At 38.9% G+C, this 20,960-nt stretch overlaps 1 protein-coding gene across 4 annotated transcripts in view; it reads right to left on the reverse strand.

Moving 5' to 3' along the window:
* sgsm2 (small G protein signaling modulator 2) overlaps nt 1-20,960 on the reverse strand; it is a 97,629-nt gene that overhangs the window by 59,509 nt on the left and 17,160 nt on the right. The gene's annotated exons all lie outside the window — the stretch shown is intronic.

Genomic DNA, 20,960 nt, shown 5'->3' on the forward strand with positions numbered 1-20,960 from the left:
CACACAGTACTGGTACAGAAAAAAACAACAAATATTGAGGATTAGTTGATTTTGTCACCAGTTGTTTGCAGCCTTGAGTTAAAAAATTGGATTTCAAATCTGTATTTTTTTTTATACTTTAAATACCATCAAATGTATAACTAACAGAGATTGTAGATTTTTAATGTGGAATAATCGGGGGAAAAAAAGTAAATTAAGTTGTGGCCAAATGGTTAGCGGTAGTGTCTATAATTTAAATCTATTACACTCAGTAATAGTCAATGGTAGAGTTTACTATTTTGAAAGAGCAACAGTCAGTGGGGAGGCTCCAACAGTACACTGACCAATGGTGTAACTTCATTATGTTTATAGGGTTGGCTCTGCTATGGTGCAGTCCAACCAAAAAGAACACATGAAATACACAGTTTAAGTACAGAATTGGGGCATTATCAGTGACGTTGACAGATGATTTTCTTTTAAATGAATAGTCACACACGCTCACACATGAAGGGAATTGCCTTTCACCCACAGAATGAGGTGCTCTGCCTAGAATGCGTCATCTGTGCTCTGTTCCAGGAAATGCTGTCTGTGCTCAATTGGTGCTCCGCTGGGCAGAGAGCGTGACTGAACGCTGGCGAGATGAGAGGGGAGACGGAGTGGAACAGACTATTTTCTTAACAGTACAGAGGACGCTGAACTGAACACCTTGTCACTGAATTTAAACGATATCTGATGTTAGTCATTGTCCCACAAGCACAGAGACATATTGGCGTTATTATACTTTTCTTTGACTGCACTCACCATAGCTTAAACCTATGTCATTTAAGTCCTTCAACCAAATGCTAACTTTAAAACTATTTTAAATACAGGAACAAATACATACAAATGGAAAGGGAATTTAAGGAAACTTTGTCGATTTGAATTTCCTTAACAGATCAGACTGCAGCAGTAGAAGGTAAAGCTTTTGGTGAGACTTTAGGACCTCCACAGTGATTTCCATCACTAGATACGACACTACAAATGATTGTAATGACTGGACCATGCACTTCACTTGGAGGCAAATCCCAAAGTTTGTGTTGAGAAGGACTCCTCCAAGCAAAAGAAAACTTGGAGGACCAAAAATGACCTGGGTACTGTTGTGTGACAGATAAGCTCAACTGGGGGTAACGCTCCTCGTACTGAAGAGGGTAGGGAACAATGGAATGAGCTCATTGTGGCCTTATGTACCAATGGATCAAAGGTCATTGTTTCCAAGCTTGTCTTAAACACGCACTACTGAAAGAGTTATTGGTGGCTCTTTCAATGTACACTTGGGTGTTGTAATATATTGTATATGTAAATCTGTCCTCTAAGTGAGTTAAGTATTCAACTGATTTTTCTACAGGCAAGTCAAAACATTTCAGCAATGCTTAAAAGCCTTTTTTTTCAAACAAGAACAAATAATGACACATTACTTTAGTAATTCAATTATTCTCTTAATGTGATATTTCTTTAACAATTATTTCTATTGGAAATATTTCTACTGACTTAACTAGCTATTGTGCTAAGTGACTTATTTGTCATGTCTGTTGCGATTGGATGTAGGGCTGTTGTGGTGAAGGAATTTCCCTTGCAGTGATTCAGGGTGGCTCAACAGTGCGATACGCAATATTATCGCTATTTTTGTGTTTTTTGCTAATAACTTTGTAAAGGGGTATAGCGGGACAATGTTTAATCTCAGCACCTGCGTGTACTAATCACCTGCACTTCTGGGTCTGTGACTGTTAACTGGTGTCCCAACTGAAACACCGGCGAGCCGGGGGACACAAACAGCTGTGGCGAACTGGGATAATTAGCGGACCAGTTGCCATTTTGTTTTCAGTCAGGAGTTTTTCCAGAGCAAGTGGAGCTGAGACGATGTGACTTTCTCCTGTGTGGTATTGTAACACTGGGCTGTGAACTGAGGAATATTGAGTAGCACTGCATTTCAGACAGCACTTCTGCTGTGTCGAGTCTCTTTAGCTCTGGGATACTTGCCAAAACAAATACAGAACATGATGTGATGATGTGTGGTTGGCTTATCAATAGCGCAATATTTAATTATTGTGATTACTGCAATAGCCCTAACTGGATATTGATTATTAAATACATAACAATAACAGGGAACAGCTGATAAACCGTACAATGAACCTAAACAGTGAACACAATAACTGGAGGAAGTTTGTGTAAAACCAGAGATTTGGATGAATTTTGAGCAGATTATTTCCTGTCAATATTGATCAGAGATGAGTTTTCCTGATATTTTTGAGAATTTTTTTATACAATTTTCTGTCAGTATTATGTTATTCAAAAATGTTTAAAAACCATACATACCTTCATTTTTTTTTGTTCTGTGTTTTCCTCTTCTGACAGTACTACGGTACTTTAATGTACTCTAATGCTGGATGAGGAACAAAATGCAGCGATACAGATCTATTGTGTATATTTTTAAAGTTTTCTAACACCCCTTAAAATCAGCATGGCCTCACGATCCCTTGTGAAGCTTTGGTGACCCCTAGTGAGGGCCCAAACTAGGTCTGTAGCGTCAAAATTACGTCAACGTCATATTTTTGCGTCGATGCTTCACCACAGCTCGCCACACACACGTGGGAGACCAAAACATTGCAGAATGGAGGACGAAACAGCAACCTCCTCACAGAATTCCCAACAAAGCCCCGCAAAAAGCCCCAATAAAAGAAAAAGTCTTAAAAACAGCTCGCCCTAAATCATCGAAGGTATAGGAATACTTCAAATTTAGTCCCAAACGTAAAGGTGTCGTTATTTGCGCTCGTTGCCAAATGGAGTTGGCATACCACACCACACACCAGCACAACAGCAATGTGGGAGCATCTGAAACGGAGGCAGCCCATTGTCACTCGTGAAGGAGACAATAACAATTAAGTACTAACGTTGGCTAAATTAATTTCATGTTTGTGTAGTGTGTTGTGTAGCTTGAGCTCTGCGCACTTCAGTGGTGCTAGCTAACTATCTTAGCTCTCCGTGCAGCTTGTTCGTGCTGGGTTAGTAGCTAACGTTAACGTTAGCTAGCTACTGGCGCCTAGACAGCTGTATTTAGCTAACGTTAGTTATCATCTAATGTTGGCTTGAATGGTAGCTGGCTTACCGCTGCAGAACACAGCTATCTATAGTAGCTAACGTTAGCTAACATGAACTTTAGCTACTAACCTAGCACGAACAAACTGCACAGAGAGCTAAGATGCGTTGGTTAGCCTAGCACCACCAAAGTGCATAGCTGCTAGATCTAGCTAATGGTAGCAATTAGATTGCAGTAGCTTTTAACGTTATCTGTCTAACAGAAAAATAATAGTTAGATTAATCGTCCAATTAGTCGTTAGATTAGTCGACTAATCGCTAAAATAATCGCCCGATTAATCATTTAATAATCGTTTACCCCCAGCCCTAGCCCCAACCCCCTGGGAACCACTGATCTAAAGCACTGACCTGATAAGCTATCTAGAAAATACAATCCAAAGGACAATCAGACAACCAAATAAAAACATGGGTTTACTTAATAGACATAATGTAATAATTTGCCAGAATCCTTGAACAAACCAAAAGAAGAGTTTTAGAACACTTGAACCTGCTTGACCGTGTCTTGACCATGAGTTCCTTTTTTACAGTCACAACTCATGTCAAAGTGATTTACACATTGATTGGATTTTTTTCACTGACAGGATGAAAACTGCCTGTGTAAATATATCAAAAATGCCCCCACATAACTGTAGTTTACAAGCCCAATGTAACAACCGCAACTGTTACTGCTACAGGTGGCTATAGATAACTAGCTAACTAGTAGGGTTGGGTACCGAAACGTGGTACCAATAGGGCACCGGTTCCAATGTAAACGGTAGTAACCAGACCGAATAAAAACGAACATTTCGGTGCCTGACTTTTTTTTTTTTTACCGCCCCCCGGTGTTCCGGTGTCAACTTGCGTGACGTCAACCGCAAATCATGCATGTCAAGTAGGCTAGCAAACACCGTTGCCATTCAACAGCGTGAGTGACAACGTGTGCTATGTCATTAACTTAATATTGTGTTCAATTTGGCCCTGGAAATAAAAGGGTATTGTTTTTTAACAAAGTGTGTGTGGTTTCGTTTTTTTTAAGTACCGGTTCGAGAACCGTTTAAGCACCGGAACCATTTAAAAAATACAGAGTAGGCACCGGTATCGGATAAAGCCCAACCGATATCCTACTAACTAGCCACCAAAATGTAATTAGCAAGTCATGTTTGCTAGGTTGTTAAACAAGTCAAGGTACAAAATGCATAATATTTGGTCCATGCTTGCAGATAAGTAGATGTTACAGCTAGAAGGAACGCGTGTGTGTGTGTGAGACACTCTGTGACAGTGAGATAAAGTTCTCCTATACCTGATCAGTGCTCAGCCATTGATTTCCTTTGGCACAGGTTGTTTTAGCCCCTGAAGTCCCATCAGCGAAAGGCGATAAAGCTGAACATTGTTTTTTCCCCCAGCTTTCCCTTATATATTTGATGAGCAGTTGAAGAGGTGATGGGTGGACTGACTGAATCAATATTTAATCACCCTGTGTGCGGTGCTGACCGGAGAGAGCGGACATTACAGGAGAGGACCAAAAGGGGGAAGGAGGCTGAGTTAGGAGAAGGAAGAAACACTGTTCTGTCTTCTTGTTTTGAGACTGAAAAAATCGTATGACATTTTAAAAAGAATCTCTTGCCATTATGCTCCTGAATTTGTGAGTGATTTTCAATTTCAGAGACACAAAAATAATCTTCTTGTCTCCACAAATGTTGTGCAACCTTTTTCATGAGGAAAATCAAGGAAAAAAACACTCACACAAACTGCTGCTTTAGTCCCTGAAACACAGATTGTTTCTGGTGCTGGAACAAAGCCCTTAAACCATTATTACACTACAACACATAAACCTGATTAAATCTGCTTTAAAGCCCACAGATCAATAAAATAGAGACGAGCACTGATATTGTGAGAAGTGTTCTTCATTAAGACTGTAATAAATATAAGCCTCACAGTCACCCGTGGCACAAAGCTAATAACAAACTAGTTAAAATCTAAAGGCATGACTGCTAATGTACTATTTCCCTTTGTTAATTCAAGTCTTTTTTCAATACATCTTGAGGCTGTTTCAGTAGAGAGTGGGAGGTTGGTTGCCTTTCAGTAGAATCAAGCACTGCACCAATGGTATCATGCACAATTCTCTGTTTTATTGCAAGTGGGGGGAAGATTTATAAGACTATGGGAAAATATCAAACAATAGGGAAAATATTAGTTTGCAAATGTGTTCCCCTCTTTATTCAACTGTAATCTGGGATCCTTGAAGAGGTTGCAAACCTCCCACAGGTTATGGCTCAACAATAGAAATGTTGAAAGATGACTTATAATGAAGCAAATGACACTCCAGATAAGTTAGCTTAACTCAAATTGTTTTTGGAAACTTAATTAATTAATTAATTACCCTAAACCGTTTAAGTTACTTAAATTACTTCCAACAATTTGAGCAGGAAAAAATATTTCTTTTCTATTTATTGTAAAGGTAACTTGGGTAAATCAAGTTAACTGTACCAATTTCCTTTAGTTAATTGAACTATTGTATTGTATGAGTATGTATATGGCACTCATACGCATTTCTCCAAACTCATTTAAAGGTTTGGAGATGTGCAAACTACTACTGACAATTATCAAAATGGTAGCCAATTAATTTTGAGTCTTTGGGAGTCAACTTGATGAAAATGAATCAATGGAACAAAGTGGAATTATATCACCAATGCTTAAAATACTGCACCAATTAGTTATTACTATATTACTATAACAATTCATTTTTGAGTTGGGTTTAATTCATGGAAATGAAAGAGGATTAAGTGATATTAGCTTACTTATTTTACTAAGATGTGTTGTTAGGATTTACAGTGTAGTAAATGGTCATTTATTATTAGGTTTGACGGAATGGGGCCAAAAAGGCACTTAGTAAGTCAGGAACAGACTTTCGCATTTATAGGGATCTGTAGGGAAAATGAGAGTACTTTCAACCAGCACCATTGCTGGACAACGCACACACATTATATACATTTATTTTATATTTGATATAATATTTCAATAATAAATTTAGGGCTGCGCGATATGGTAAAAACATCATAATGGCATTTTAACAGATATTGCGAGATGATTTGCGGGGGGATGATCATTTCACAAATCAAATTTGATTCTCAGGAAAAAGCATCTCTGAATCTCTGCAGAATTACAGTACTTTATTATAATGCTGTATATTCTACATTTTTAAAATAATTGCAGCTTCTGCAAATTGCATATTGCGATTTTAATAAAATTTCGATTAATTGTGCTGCCCTCAACTAGTTTTTCTTCTACTTCCGTATACAATAAATGAATACACACCTTTTTGTACTATGAGACATAGTACAAAAAGGTGACCCAGGTATTAGTCCAATGAGACATTGGACAAATAAGGAAAAAGAAGAATGAGACAGCCAACAAAGAGATGAATGAATTTATCACCTCCAGCATTGTCGTGTGCAAGCACACAGAGTGCAACCACTTACAGTTTCAAACACCAGCAATTAAAAACCCATCAACAAGCAGTCAGGCTCTCAGACAAACCCCCCAGCAACAAACCATAATGTTACTACTGGTTAGAAATTAGATGTACATGATGAAATGATAAAAGGACATAAGGACATAAAATGTTAGCAGACATAAGATACAAGATAATAATAATCATAATCTACCACTGGAGCAATAACGGACATATGACAGGAAATGATCGAGAGAGAGAGAGAGAGAGAGATGGAACAAAGGTCCCTGGCTGGATTTTAACCAGGGACATTGCAGCTCATGGTCAGCATCTTTGCCACTAAGCCCTTGGCTGGCAATTTTAATCTGAAGAAAAACTTTAAGCCCAGAAGAACTTTTTTAAACTATTTCTTTTGCCAAAACACCCACTCTTACCAAGAGACATGTATTGTTAACTATATGTTGATGACACAGTGATTTACAAATAAAGAACATAAAATGAGCCATTAAAGGTCCAGTCCGTAACATTTAGGGAGATCTACTGACAGAAATGGAATACAATATTAAGCAGTATTAACTTAGGTACCGTTTGCAAAAGAAATCAAAACAAAAAGGTTGCAGGCATCTAAACCAAGCTTCCCATTATTTGTAGGTAAACTTAACCAAATAATTCTAACCCAGTATGCCAAGTACCAGATGGTGGGCATTCTTCTTGACAACCTTCCAGGAGGGAAGGAAAGGCACGTCAGCGGATGTTAAGTAACAAAATAAGGATTTACTCCGACTAAGACAGGTTTCTTCCATTAAAGTACAAAAATTAAAAATAGCACACAAATCTTCCATACTCATCAACTTAAAAGGTCCAGTGTGTATCATTTAGGAGGATCTATTATCAGAAATGGAATATTATATCCATAGGTATGTTTTCATTAGTGTATAATCACCTGAATATAGGAATCGTTACCCACCCAGGAGTAGTGTTGCTGCTACTTTGTCCCAGTATCCAACTGCAAATACAGCAACCCAAAAAATAATTTAAAAAAACCCTGCAACCCCAAAATCTTTTGGGACTGCAACTGTAACACAAGTCTTCATATTTACTACTTTTAAACCCAAAAGATTTAATTTTGAAAAACGTTCTCAAATCCTAGAGAAGCCATCTCAGAGTAAAGGCTACACGAGCTGTAGGGGCCAGCAAACCAGGAAAGGAAACTTTTTTTGGCATATACGCTGGGTAAATAACTTTCATTTGAATGACTGGCTGCCATCTTGGAACATGGTATCCAGTTCTCATAACACATTCAAGGCTGGAACTCACCCATGCACCCACTCAAACCTAATTGAATCATTTCAGATTCAGTATCAGTTTGTTGCTGTCAGGAGTCTGTATGGTTTCACCAAATGATTGTTTATTGCCTATTGAATAGTTTTTTTGCAGAAACTCACCATTAAACATGTGAACGTAATTTCAATTATTCAGATCGCACTTCAAAATGACAGAGACCAACTGCATAAACCAAAGTCTCACTGGCAGAAAGAAAGCGTCTGTCATTGTCACACACTGGAACGTTGTGTATTTGCACTGCTTATTCATGGCTCTAAATATCAAGTTGTTAATTCTGCATTTAAATGGTGCTGTGATGCATGACCCTTTCCACTGCAAACAGGGGAGGCTGCTGAGTTGTGAGCTACACATTCTGACAATGACACACATTTATCTTTAAGAAAAAGTAGACACATTTTTGGCCTTCAGATCACAACGCCTCTTATTTATACTGAAGACAATTATGAAACCAATTACAGCCCATACAATTTATTTTATTTTATTTTATTTTATAGCCATTACACCCCCTGCTTGGTACTCTCTGTGGTATGGCTGTGTTTGACAAGCACTGTGGTGTTTAGTTTCGGTAAGTATATGTGAAAAATGAACAAAAGGGTGCCATTGCATGCATCAAAAGCCGCAGCAAGTCTCTGTGACCTTTTCCTCCTAGATCCTTGACAGCAATAGGAGTGTATGATTGACAGTGCGTCAGTCCAACCTGCAGTGGAGCACATGGTAGCTCCTGCCTGAATGTGGCAAAAGCACTGGTTGGTTTAAACCTGGATAATAATGGTGATAGAAAAGAAATAGTCTATTGGTGTTATCCCTTAAGGCTGTTATATTCAATGTTTACAGCTAATGTTTGGCAGTGCAGACAGAGTTATATCACAGCCCCATCCGCCTGTGTGTCAGTGCCACAGCAGACGTCTCTTTGAATGAACATCACAAAGACCGCAAGCAGAGACAAGACTCCAGCTCCACGTATGCAGCTGTGAGTGTGTGTCTAAATTTGCTCACATTTCTGAGAGTTGTATTTTCTGTCACAAGGTACAAACATACATCTGAGGGCAGCAGAGTTGCCATGGAGACCGGTTCTAATCAGTGGAACACCTGACGCTTCACTACAGTCTCTCGTGACTTCCGATTCCTGTCATTCTCAATTAACTCGGGGGGAGAGTGTGAAGGAGAGATGAGCGGAGAGAGAAAGATCTGAACAGATGGAAATAGTAAACGTAAAGGCATCTTCTGTTCTGTTGATTCAAAGCTTTCATTCACGTCGAGCAGGTTGGATTGTTGGTACGAGACATTTCAGAGACACAAACTTGCCGCTGCCTCAAATGTTAACATATTTGAGGCAGCGGCTGTGACACAGAGGAGATTAAACGCACTTTAATCTGCGTTCACACATACAGATAAATTAAGTAGTAGGCAGTCTCTGGCCTCTCAAGAAGCTTTAGCTGTGTGTGTGTGTGTGTGTGTGTGTGTGTGTGTGTGTGTGTGTGTGTGTGTGTGTGTGTGTGTGTGTGCATGCGCGCCCACCTGTATGTTGGATTGAGCACGTAATTTATGTAGTTTGTCATCCTGGGGGGAAAATAAAGGGAGGATGCTGAGAAGTAGCACAGTTGCATGTCTAGGCTAATAAATGAAGTGGTATCGGATCAGTGTACAGACCCGATCTCACATTTTAAGCTATTGGAGGTCTTTCTGATACTGGAATCGGTAACTACTGATTTGTGATTCAGGTTGTTGTTGAAATTAATGGTGGTGCAACTATGGTAACAAGATTGTTTGCAGTGGTTCTAACCAATGGGAACGGTAGAAGCAGGTGGTCGAAAATCAATCCATAATGCCTGCTTGTGAGTTTAGCAGAGTCATGAGGACTGAGAAGTGAGCGTGGTATTTAGTTTGGAACATAGTGGGCATACGGATGGACAACACGGGTGGATTTTGCTTTGAGAAGTTTTCATGGACGTTTTGCAGAATGTTTCCACTGTTAAAACCTAGCCTCTGTTCTCTGTGGGAAGGAGAAAACGAAGTTTTACAGCCACCTTTCAAGTCTACAGGGGTGAGCGATAGGTAGTGGGTGAAGTAACACTGTGAGACTAATGCGTCTCAAGCTGGGTAATATATCTCCTCTGCTCAGGTTTCTGCATTTCTTTTCCTGTTTTTGTTCTCACTTACATAATCCATAAGTATTTCCTTTACACAAATACAAGCAAACCACCATTCACATTGCATTGTGATGTGAGTGGAGCTAAAAGCGCCGCGCAGAGCGAGGTTTCTCCAGTCACGACTCTGCTGTGGCTCTGATGTGCTGTCTGGACGGCCCTTATGGCCTTTTGGCTTACTGCTCTGCATCAGTCCCCAGCACTCGAGGTTCTCACCCACCTAAGCTGTTGTTTTCTTTGGCCATGTGTCAGCTGCTGTGCTGTTACACTCCTCAAAATGCACACAGTGAGAAACGTCGGTGAGTTGGACATTTCCACAATTTATCTTGTTTTGGGAATCATTGATAACATAATCAAGTTGACATATTTAAATTCCTTTTTTCTGTCTGACAGTCAAAAACCCGAAAGAGCTTCAGTTTACTGACAAGGAAAAACATAGAAAAGCAGGAAAATATTCACATTTGAGAACAACAGCTAGAGGAGCTGCTCCCCCTGTAAAAAAACAATAACACTAAATATTTTTAGTTCTTTGTATTATACACTAATGGAAACATACACTGTAAATCTTTACAGGATATGTTGCTCCATTGACTAATTTTCTTTAAATTTACTTTATATTATTACAAAAATGTAAGCCCCAAAGCCCCAAAATTAATTGGCTACCATTTTCATAAGGTAGTAATTACAAACATTTAAAGAAAAAAAACGTATGTCAGCTGTTTTGACAGCTTGTCTTTAGTGGAAGAAAACTGAGTAAATTCAACTTAACGTGGTAACGTTTATGAAGAAGAGGCATTAAAAGTACTTTATTCAGATGAATCAAAACATATTTTAGAAAAATCTGTATGATATACATACTAGCTTTAAGCAGAGTTAACTTTATTGACCTTGCCAATAAATGAGTTGCTTGCACTCAAATCAAATATTTCTTCATAAATTGTTGGCGTTACATTTAACATTTAAACTGTTTAAGGCAGTTTCCTCAAAAAGTTTGAGTTGAACTAATTCATCAGGTTTTACAGTGGACTTTTGAATGTTATATTCCATTTCTGCCAATAGATCCTCCTAAATGTTACATCTTACATGCAACAATGTTGATCTGATTAACAGTATTTTTACTTTTGGTTCACGATACATATCCAATTAAATCTGTCTGAAAACTAAATGGGATGAAGTGCACACACTTATTATATGTCCCTTCATTATTTCCACTGGTTAAATATATCTCTCTCTTCTTTCTTCTAGGTTACTGTCTTCCGCTATTTCTTTTCTTTCTATTTCTGTCCGTTCATCTGTCTGTGGCGCGTGGAGCCCCAGATGTCCATTCTGTGGCAGGTCATTACATCACCACGAGTTTCCTAATGAGCCCATTAGCTGCTTCAGGCCATCCCTGCCTCTCTTACTCACCAACTTTTGCCTTTCTTCTCCTCCACACTCTCCCAGTTAATCAAATCATATCCTTCTTCTAACCCCCAATCACCAAGATCAATTATCACCTCTTTTTTCATCTCCTCTCAGTCCTGTTATGTAGAAATGCAGAGTTTTACCCAAAGGATGTAACAGCCACAGTGACTTCGATCTGTCATTTGTGCTGTTTTGTAGTTACTGGATTCATTTTCCCATACGTATGATGTAAAATTATCTTAATGATGCCAAAATGTGATTGTTTACTAAACACTGTAACAAGTAAAAAAGTGACAAAAGGGCCTTGATCATGCCCACACAGAGGACGGCTGTCTCTGCAACACTCACAGGAAATCATTCAGAGCTGAGACAGTGGGGCCATAAGGTAAGGTCACACTAATGCTGGTAAATCTGACAGCCTCACTTATTTGTTGAAAGTCTGCCATCCACTTTAGCACTGGTACTGTTTGTCCTTTCTAAAAGTTTCCTGTCCAAAATACTAAAACAGCCGCAACTCTCTCTTTCTCTTGCCCTAATGGAGTTTGGTAGGGCTGTTGTGGCAAAGGAATTTTCCTTGCGCTCATTCAGGGTGGCTCAACAGCGCGGTCTTTCGGCCAGTTATCTTGATATGAAAATTCATGTCACCATTATCTTATCTAATCCAAAATTGTTGCAATACACGATATTATCATGTTAATCATGAGAATATACTTCATACATTTAAAATGGCACTAAAACGTACTGGACTTTACCTTACAGACTGTAAGAAACAGATAGACACCTCATCTCTTCACCACAATACATTCATCTCAGTTGTTTTTTTTGAATCGCAATATGTGATAATATTGTATATTGTCCCATCCCTAGTAAAATGGATGCTTTTCTTTTGTTTTGTTTTAAAATGTCTTCTATCACTAGATTTATAATTTAATAAATAATAAAAGCAAGTGCTTTAGCTTGAAGTATCTACATGCAAATATCATTCTAAATAGTAGATAGTCAAACAGAAACTCATCTTCCTCAAATTCTTGCCTTCATCATATGCCCATGCTGTAGAAGCAGTCTGTATGTAGACAAAAAAAAATACTTTTGTTTTACTCATCAAAGCAGTGTTATGGTCACAGAAAAGGTCAATATTCGTTAAAGAAACTGCTAGATAATTTGTTGAAAATAAAGCAGCTATTTCCTTTTCATATATTTCCTTTCTTATGTTTCTTGTTTAAGGTGCAGCCTTTTCTTAAGATGGAAGCTGGTAGAAGGTCTGATTTAATCGCTCCAGACTACTCTAATTCTATGAGCTAATGAGAAATTAATAGGCTTAGGCGTCATCTATAATTACCTGTTAGTCTTTTAATTACTGACAGTATAGTTAATTGAAGACCATGTATATTTTAAGGGCAGCCTTTCTTTGCAATAAAGAGTGGGTGTGAAATGACATATTCTACAGATGACTACCTGAATATTTGAGCGTTTCTGTTTTCAGCAGGGGAAGTGAACATTGGAGTTGAGGTGAAGATAAAAAATGGAGCCAGTGATGGTGATGGCGGCTCTTTAATAGCAGTATTTCGGGGGACTCTATTAATAACACATGCACAGTGTTCATTTCATTTTGGGATACAGTTTTTTTTACACACACACACACACACACACACACACACACACACACACACACACACACACACACACACACACACAAAAAAAATAAATAAATAAATAAATAAATAACATAATATGATACCATGACATACAAAAAAAGAGAAATCACACTCCCCCATCTGTGAGGCTAATGAGGGTGAGTTATGTGATCGGTTTAAATTTTGTGGAGAAGTTTTTGGACTCCTACACATAGACACAGTTATACAACAGTTAAGTCCAACCACGCACAGAGACCGGCCAACAAACATCCTGCAGGTTCCTATCTATAACTGCAGTAAATACCAGGGGTGCCACCAGCTCCCACTGAAATTTCCTTGGCCAGCGAACTTGTTATTATTAATGGAAGGACAGGAAGAACAAGAAGAAACCATAATGTGCACAAGCAAAGCTTATGAACGTAGGAAAGTGGTAAAGATGCATGAAACACTTTTAGTTAATGAATTTAGTTGATTCCATCCTGAAGACTAAATGAAACAGCACACACCACAGATGCCTGCTGGCTAATGAAAGAGTAGAATTCATTTGGCCTTCATTAGCAGACGTAGCACCATGAACAGGTATCGGGAGGGACACTCAGGAAGAGTGGGCCAGCAGTGACTCATACCCACACTGACATCATTGGTTATCATTAGCATCTGACCTTTTACCTTCCACCTTTCCCAGGAGTGACCGAGTTCAAGAGGCTTAGCCTGCGTTACAGTGACGTAATTGTTGGGTTAGCCTGCAGGCACCGAGTGCAAGGAGCCCACAATATGGTGTGTCACATGTAGTCAAAATAAGATGTAATAAGATAAAACTACACATGATAAACAGCACATAAAAATGTAATTTTAATATAAGCTGTACTGATGGTTGGATCAAATATCTGTTACTTGCATACGCTGTGTGTCCTGTTTGATTACTATCTTTTGGTCTGCAACCTCTTTCTTAATGGCTGTGGTGGATGATTCATGTCTTACTCGATATCAGTGCCTTGATTAAATCTTGCACAGCCAATATTAGGCAAGTATTCAAGTGAAGGGGCTCCCGGTTAGCTCAGTGGGTAGAGCTGGCGACCCATGTACCGAGGCTGAGTCCTTGCTGCAGCGGACCTGCGGCCCTTTGCTGCGTGTCATCCCCTCTCTCTGTACCCCCCTTTCCTGTCTATCTTCAGCTGTCACTATCAAATAAAGGCAATAAAATTAAAAAAAAGGTATTCAAGTGAAGGTGAGTTTGGTTAAGAAGCAGGAGTTCACACAGTTTCAAGTTTTATACTGATCATATTGGTATAGAAGCATAATCAGTGATATCCTCCAGTACTGATATCACTGGATAGACATTACAGAATAATAGTGAATTGAATTTGCAATCAGTAACAATCCAGCATTTTGGGAAATATGTTTTTTTGTCTCTTACCAACAGTAAGATGAGAAAATTGATTGAACTATTAACTTCAACTTCCGATTTCTGCACTGGGCTCAGTAAACGAGCATATACAGGTAAAAAGCTTTTCATGGAATAATTGCTATAATTGTTGTATGGCCTGGTTTAGGGTAAACCCTTTGTAAACATGAACAAATACATACAGACAATGAAAGCCATAGATCTTGCTTTTATTACCTAGTGTGAAAGTCAGTCAAATTGCTGACATTTAGGCTAGCTCTGGCTAACGTTACACTACCGGAAATCAACTCTTCCTCCCTGCTCTAAGTGGCCAGGGACAGCACAGCACGCATGACCCGCCCTACTCTGACTCAGATTGGCTAGTACTTATTGCCTTTGGTGGTTTGGGTTGGTTAGGTTCAGGCATTAGGAGTGAGACTGGTATGGGTTAAGGCATGGACTGTTATTAAAAATGGATACTGAAGAGCCATTTTGAAGCTCAGTGTGGTTGGCTCTGGCCGTCGCCATCTTGGCAACGGGCATATACGTGGAGTGGGGGCGGAACTGAAGCAGGCAGAGGGAAGCCTGGTTGCTGAAAACAGCCACCTGTGATGGCACCCACCTGTCACTCCCTTAATTCTGCATAACTTTAAGCCTTGATATACAGTTGTCATGAATAGGGAAATGAGCAATAGAGACCAAAAACCTTTTTGTACTCAGCGACGGTGGAACATGCAAAAAATAGAGCCAGTTTTTGGTTTGATGGTCTGGGCTACTGTAGAAACATGGCAGTTCAACAAGGCGGAAGCATCTGTAGATAAAAAACAGCTCATTCTAAGGTAACAAAAATACAACAATTCTTATATTCAGCTGATTATACACTAATGAAAACATACCTATGAATATTATATTCTATTACTGACAGTAGATCCTCCTAAATGATGCACACCGGACCTTTAAGTAAGAAGAGATGTTTGAGGTAGTTCAGACACCATTACATAGTTTGCCCTGCAGAGATACTGTATCTTGGTCACAATTTCCACAGATTTTGGCAATGTAGTGCTATTTCTCCTCATTTTTTAGCTGACACAGTGATTTGTTAACCTCCTAAATTTAACCACCAAAATGGAGTCTGTCGCTCTTTTGAGTGTAGACATGAAATTATTTTCCAGATGACAACGGGTACAAATCAGGTGAATTTCCAATTTTGCAAGTGAATGACCTGAAGCAGACAACACAGCAGGCACTCTATGCTTTCTCTCTCTCTCTTTCTTTCTCTCGCTCACATACACACATTCACACACTGTCCAATTTGCACATGCAAGCAAAGCACACAATAAAGGTTCAGGAGGGCCGCATTGTAATTTCCTTGAGGGGGTCATGTGGGCATCCAGCAGGATTTGTACGATGACTCACAGCTATTTGTCTCATGAAAGTAACCTAATACAAACATCAGAGAGGAAACTGAAATGTCCACTTCAATTGCTATAATTAGAAAAGAGCTTCAGAGTCTGGGTGTGTGGATCCTGGATTAGCAAGAGATTTGTGATACTGATTAGTATTGAGTTTGGATTTGAAAAAAAGACAATAAAACCCCGATTATAAAGGTTTGAAATACTGTATGTGTCACAATTTAGTTTTAGAACTAAACACTGTAATAATATGGTAGAACGTGTTTTGCCATGAGATATGATGGTGTTTTACTGTTACAGAAACTGTTTAACAGTCTCTTACTGTCATAGTTTTCACCGTAAAATCTACAGACATTTTTTACAGTGTATGATAAAAGTTTACATTTTACAAACACTGTGTGTAAACGTGTTAATATCTGAGCATGTCAGCTGAATCAGACGCCCTCGGGTCATGCCCTCAGACCCTCTAAACTCTTGGAGCAAGACTAGTACCACAGCCCAAGAGGGACCACGGAGAGGGACCAACAGAGGAGGCAGGCCAGCAGCGAAAAGCAAAGAAATATCTGCGACACCAAGGCCACTCCCAAATCCTTTTTCAATCAAAATATTCAAGTGGTGGACAATGTTTTCATCATGTTAATCCTTACCATGTTCACCCAGGGGCAACCTGCTCCTATATGATTTCAAATGTCTTCCAACATTTTCATATAGGATCAAACCGTCCAATGACTAATTTAAGCAATAGCATTGTGTGGTTTTAGAGTGAAACCCCCAAAGCCTTCTAGGATATCCATCATTAGGGAGGACTGAGCAGAGGATTCACCTCTGTCAGTCTGCAGGCTGGAAAACATTGCTCTGGATATTCTCTCTTACATTTGTAAATGGAAGATTATTGGAAATATGATTTTTTTCCCCCTCAATCAGCACTTTCCCTACATGCAGCACAATATACATACTGCATGTATGTATATTATGAATATAATAAATGCATAAATGCGCATTAACAGGTTTAACAGGTCTTCATATTATTTTCTAATTATATTATTATTGAAAAAGAATTCCTAATTCTCATAAATATGGGCACTGGTGTGAGACTGTGGCTCCACTCATCTCCACCATGGTCTTATGTGTATACTTAGCTCAGGGTTTCTTTCAGGGTTTTATAGAGTGCCTTCACTAGACACAACTAATTATTACACTTTTATGTAATAATACAATATTAGGCGTATTAAAGGGGAAATGAGTAGGGGTGCTACAACAATTTGATTGGACACTGTTTGTTTAAAAAGGCAACTTTAAGGGGTGTTACAGTACAGTATTCTTCTGGGACCTTGCGGTACAGGACATTCGGTACGTAACTTCCCCTGTGACCCAAACAATTACTCTCAAAATAGTCTATTCATGGGGCACCATGGTAGCTCACCCGGTAGGCATGTACAGAGTCCTTGGGCTCAAATCTGACCTGTGGCCCTTTGCTGTGTGTCATCCTACCTCTCTCTCTCCCCCTTTCCTGTCTAATAAAGGGGAAAAAGCCCCCCAATTTTTTTTTTTTTTTTTTTAAATAGTCTGTTTATGTCTACTACTCACATGTGTGGAACAGAAATTCAAGAGCTCAAGTTTTACCCAGAAAGCTTTGGCACTGCACCAGTTGTAGTCTATCAGCTGTAGCATGCTAGTCAGCTTAGCCCTGTTAGCCAGGCTAACTCAAGCTAGCCCAAGCCCATGTAGTATTGAGAGTATGCCAGTATTTGAGTGCATAGCTGTTAGAGTAAGAATGATGGCCAATGACCCCCTGCTGAATGGTAATCTTTCAAAATAAAAAGACAAAAATGTTACAGAAAATAGCGAACCACGACCCCAAAACCAAGGTACCCAACTGTGATATGTGATCTATTGATAACTAGATAGAGATGAGTCAGGATCTGTCTAATTCAGCTTAGTGTGTCGTTTATTGAACATCTCAATGTCGTGGAAAAAGGAGATGGGTAAAGATTTGCCAATATGTTCCAGAAAAGAGATTCAAAAGTCTGGCTTCAAAAGGATTTGGCTACATTGAAGGGTCTGTCCTAGGTTTCTGCCTTTTAACAGGCAGTTTTTCCTTGCCCCCGTCGCCAAGGTCTTGCTCATGGTGGTACTGTTGGGTCTCTGTAAATAATGTTATAAGGAGTTCGGTCTAGACCTGCTCTATTTGAAAAGTGTCCTGAGATAACTTCTGTTATGAATTGGCGCTATACAAACAAAATTGAATTGAATTGATACACCACAAATCCATCCCAAATTCTTCACAAGATTTTTTTAAATTAAATTAAATTTGAAAAAAAAAAGCTGTCTCAGCAACCCTTTCTTTCTCCTCTATCCTTCCTGTTCCTCTAGCGTGTGTCTGTGTGTACTACCTGCCTATCTCCTGCTAGCTCGCTACATTCCCCAATCACACACCTGCTTCCACAGGGATCAATCAAGTTTTATTTTCAGTCTCGTGTGTTAACAACAACAACAAACCGGCAGTGCTGAAATCACATCCCATACTCAGGGTTAGAAAGCCTCAGCTCTACAGCAGCAGCGTGAGGGATGAGAAAGCTCGCCTCTGGATGTCATAACCAACCGCTATAATTAAAACTAAGACTGACAGTTTAATTTCCATGCTGCCCTGTTCCCAGGTCAGCCATTAGGAGGGCACTTTTCCACTACTTGAACAGGGATGGCTGTGGTCCTAGCTCTTCTGGAAAGAGATGTTTGATCTAGTGATGATGATGGATAATGAACTCTGCTCTCACAGCAGTCACTCTTTATTGCATCGAATCACAGCAGGGTCAATTCAATTTACATGGTCCTGTCTGTGCATGAAAGAACTGGCTATTCTAATCTTTGAATTTCAGCCTATCTTTGGGAAAACGAACTAGCTCCAAAAGTTCTCATATTTTTCCTCCTGCACAATACGTGCTAGAATAGCTCAAGCAAAAGGGACAGGCCAGAATAGTATATGGGGAATAATATTTCCTTTTTAATTTTTTTATTTTTTTAAAAAAAAAAATAAATTTATTTTTTATTTTTTTTTTTTTTTTTAAATTTTTTTTATTTTTTTTTTTTTTTTTTTTTTTTTTTTTTTTTTTTTTTTTTTTTATTTTATTTTTTTTTTTTTTTTTTTTTTTTTTTTTTTTTTTTTTTTTTTTTTTTTTTTTTTTTTTTTTTTTTTTTTTTTTTTTTTTTTTTTTTTATTTTTTCATTTTACCCTCATTTTTTATTTTTTTTTTTTCCATTTTAAACTATTTTTTTTTTTTTTTAATTTTTTTTTAATAACAACGAAAATACAGTAGCCAGTATTTGGAGCGGTGGATTAAGATTCAATTTGCTGTAATTTAGGAGAAACACGTTAAAATTTAGGAAAGATGATGGTGACTGAGGAAATATAGGCAAACGTTTACAGCGGGAGGCATGAGAGATATAGTACAGGGCCGGAAACTTCCAGAACAACCTTCACCTTTTCTTTATTAGCCTTGTGAGCGCAGGTATCGGCCGATGCTAATTATCTGAAAATGACAGATAATTTGCCAAATGAATCGGCCTATCACTATACTCCTCTCATGGCTTAGCTTGCCACCCTACCGTACCATATCTTACCATCATGTACAAAACTGTACCATACCATACCATGTTCCATCAACAGCTTTAATATCAATCATGGACAAGAAGAAGATAGTAAGATAATGTTGATCCACATTGGATTGACCTTACTTTAATCTTTGCAGTAATACTTACAAAGTATGGGTCTTCTATCACACTATGTAATCTCATATAGTGATATAGTACATTTCCTGGAAGCTTGGCTGAGAAAAAATTACAGATAAAGTAATTACATGGGAACATTTGTTTTTGGCTAATCTATTGAATTCAAATAAAGCTACTTAATCACCGATTGTGTGAATCCAAACTCCAAACTGACAGTTCATTCAATTCATTTTGTCTCAATGGGGCAGTTTACATCAGCATGTCACCAAACACTACTAACAAGCTAGAGGGCTCATTTCCAATGCTCTCTTCAAAACCCCTGGTACTCCCCAGTCAATAGTAATCCTGTGTAAATAGGGCTTAATGCAGACTAATAATATGAAGAAGAGGGAGAAGAAGAAGAAAGCAATAGTGCCAAGGTGACTAAAGGCTCAACAACAGATATGTACAGACAGAGACTCTCTCTTTTACACAATTATCTGTTTGACCTCTGACATGTAAGACTGATTGCATACATATATTACTGATGAGTCAAGTTTCACTATAGATACTTTTTCATATTATTAATTGATCTTGGTCCGATTATATATGGTCCTCGGAGTAACCTATGTATTCTGGATGACGCAAGGCATAAATAAGAAAAGTCATATGGCCCAGCTCAGTTTTTAAACCAAACCACCATATTTATTGTATAGAAATTTGTAAAAACAAAACAAGACAAGAAGCTTCTAGTGTGTCATCAGCCAGTTGGCAGATCTGAGGCTACGGGCAGAGTCAGCTTTCTGACCAGCGTGGAAGCTGTGACTCACACCGCACTGCAAGCTTAACCATCCGGTCAGGAGGGGCAACCCCTCTATCTTTGGCCAACACACACACACACACACACACACACACACACACACACACACACACACACACACACACACACACACACACACAACACACACACACACACACACAGACACACAGACACACACAGACACACACAGACACAGACACACACAGACACACACACACAGACACACACACACACACACAGACACACACACACAGACACAGACACACACAGACACAGACACAGACACAGACACACACACAGACACGCACACACACACACACACACAGACACACACACACACAACACGCACACACACACACACACACAGACACACACACACACAGACACACACACACACACACACACACACACACACACACACACACACACACACACACACACACACACACACACACACACACACACACACACACACACGTGTCTAGGGCTTAGAAAGCCTGGGTTTTGTACAGCCCGTCTCTGAAATTGGTTTCCATTAGCTCCACTGTGATTATTAACTTTCCATTGAT

The sequence above is a fragment of the Dicentrarchus labrax genome, unplaced genomic scaffold, assembly GCF_905237075.1.
Source record: "Dicentrarchus labrax unplaced genomic scaffold, dlabrax2021, whole genome shotgun sequence".
NCBI classification, from domain to species: Eukaryota; Metazoa; Chordata; class Actinopteri; family Moronidae; genus Dicentrarchus; species Dicentrarchus labrax.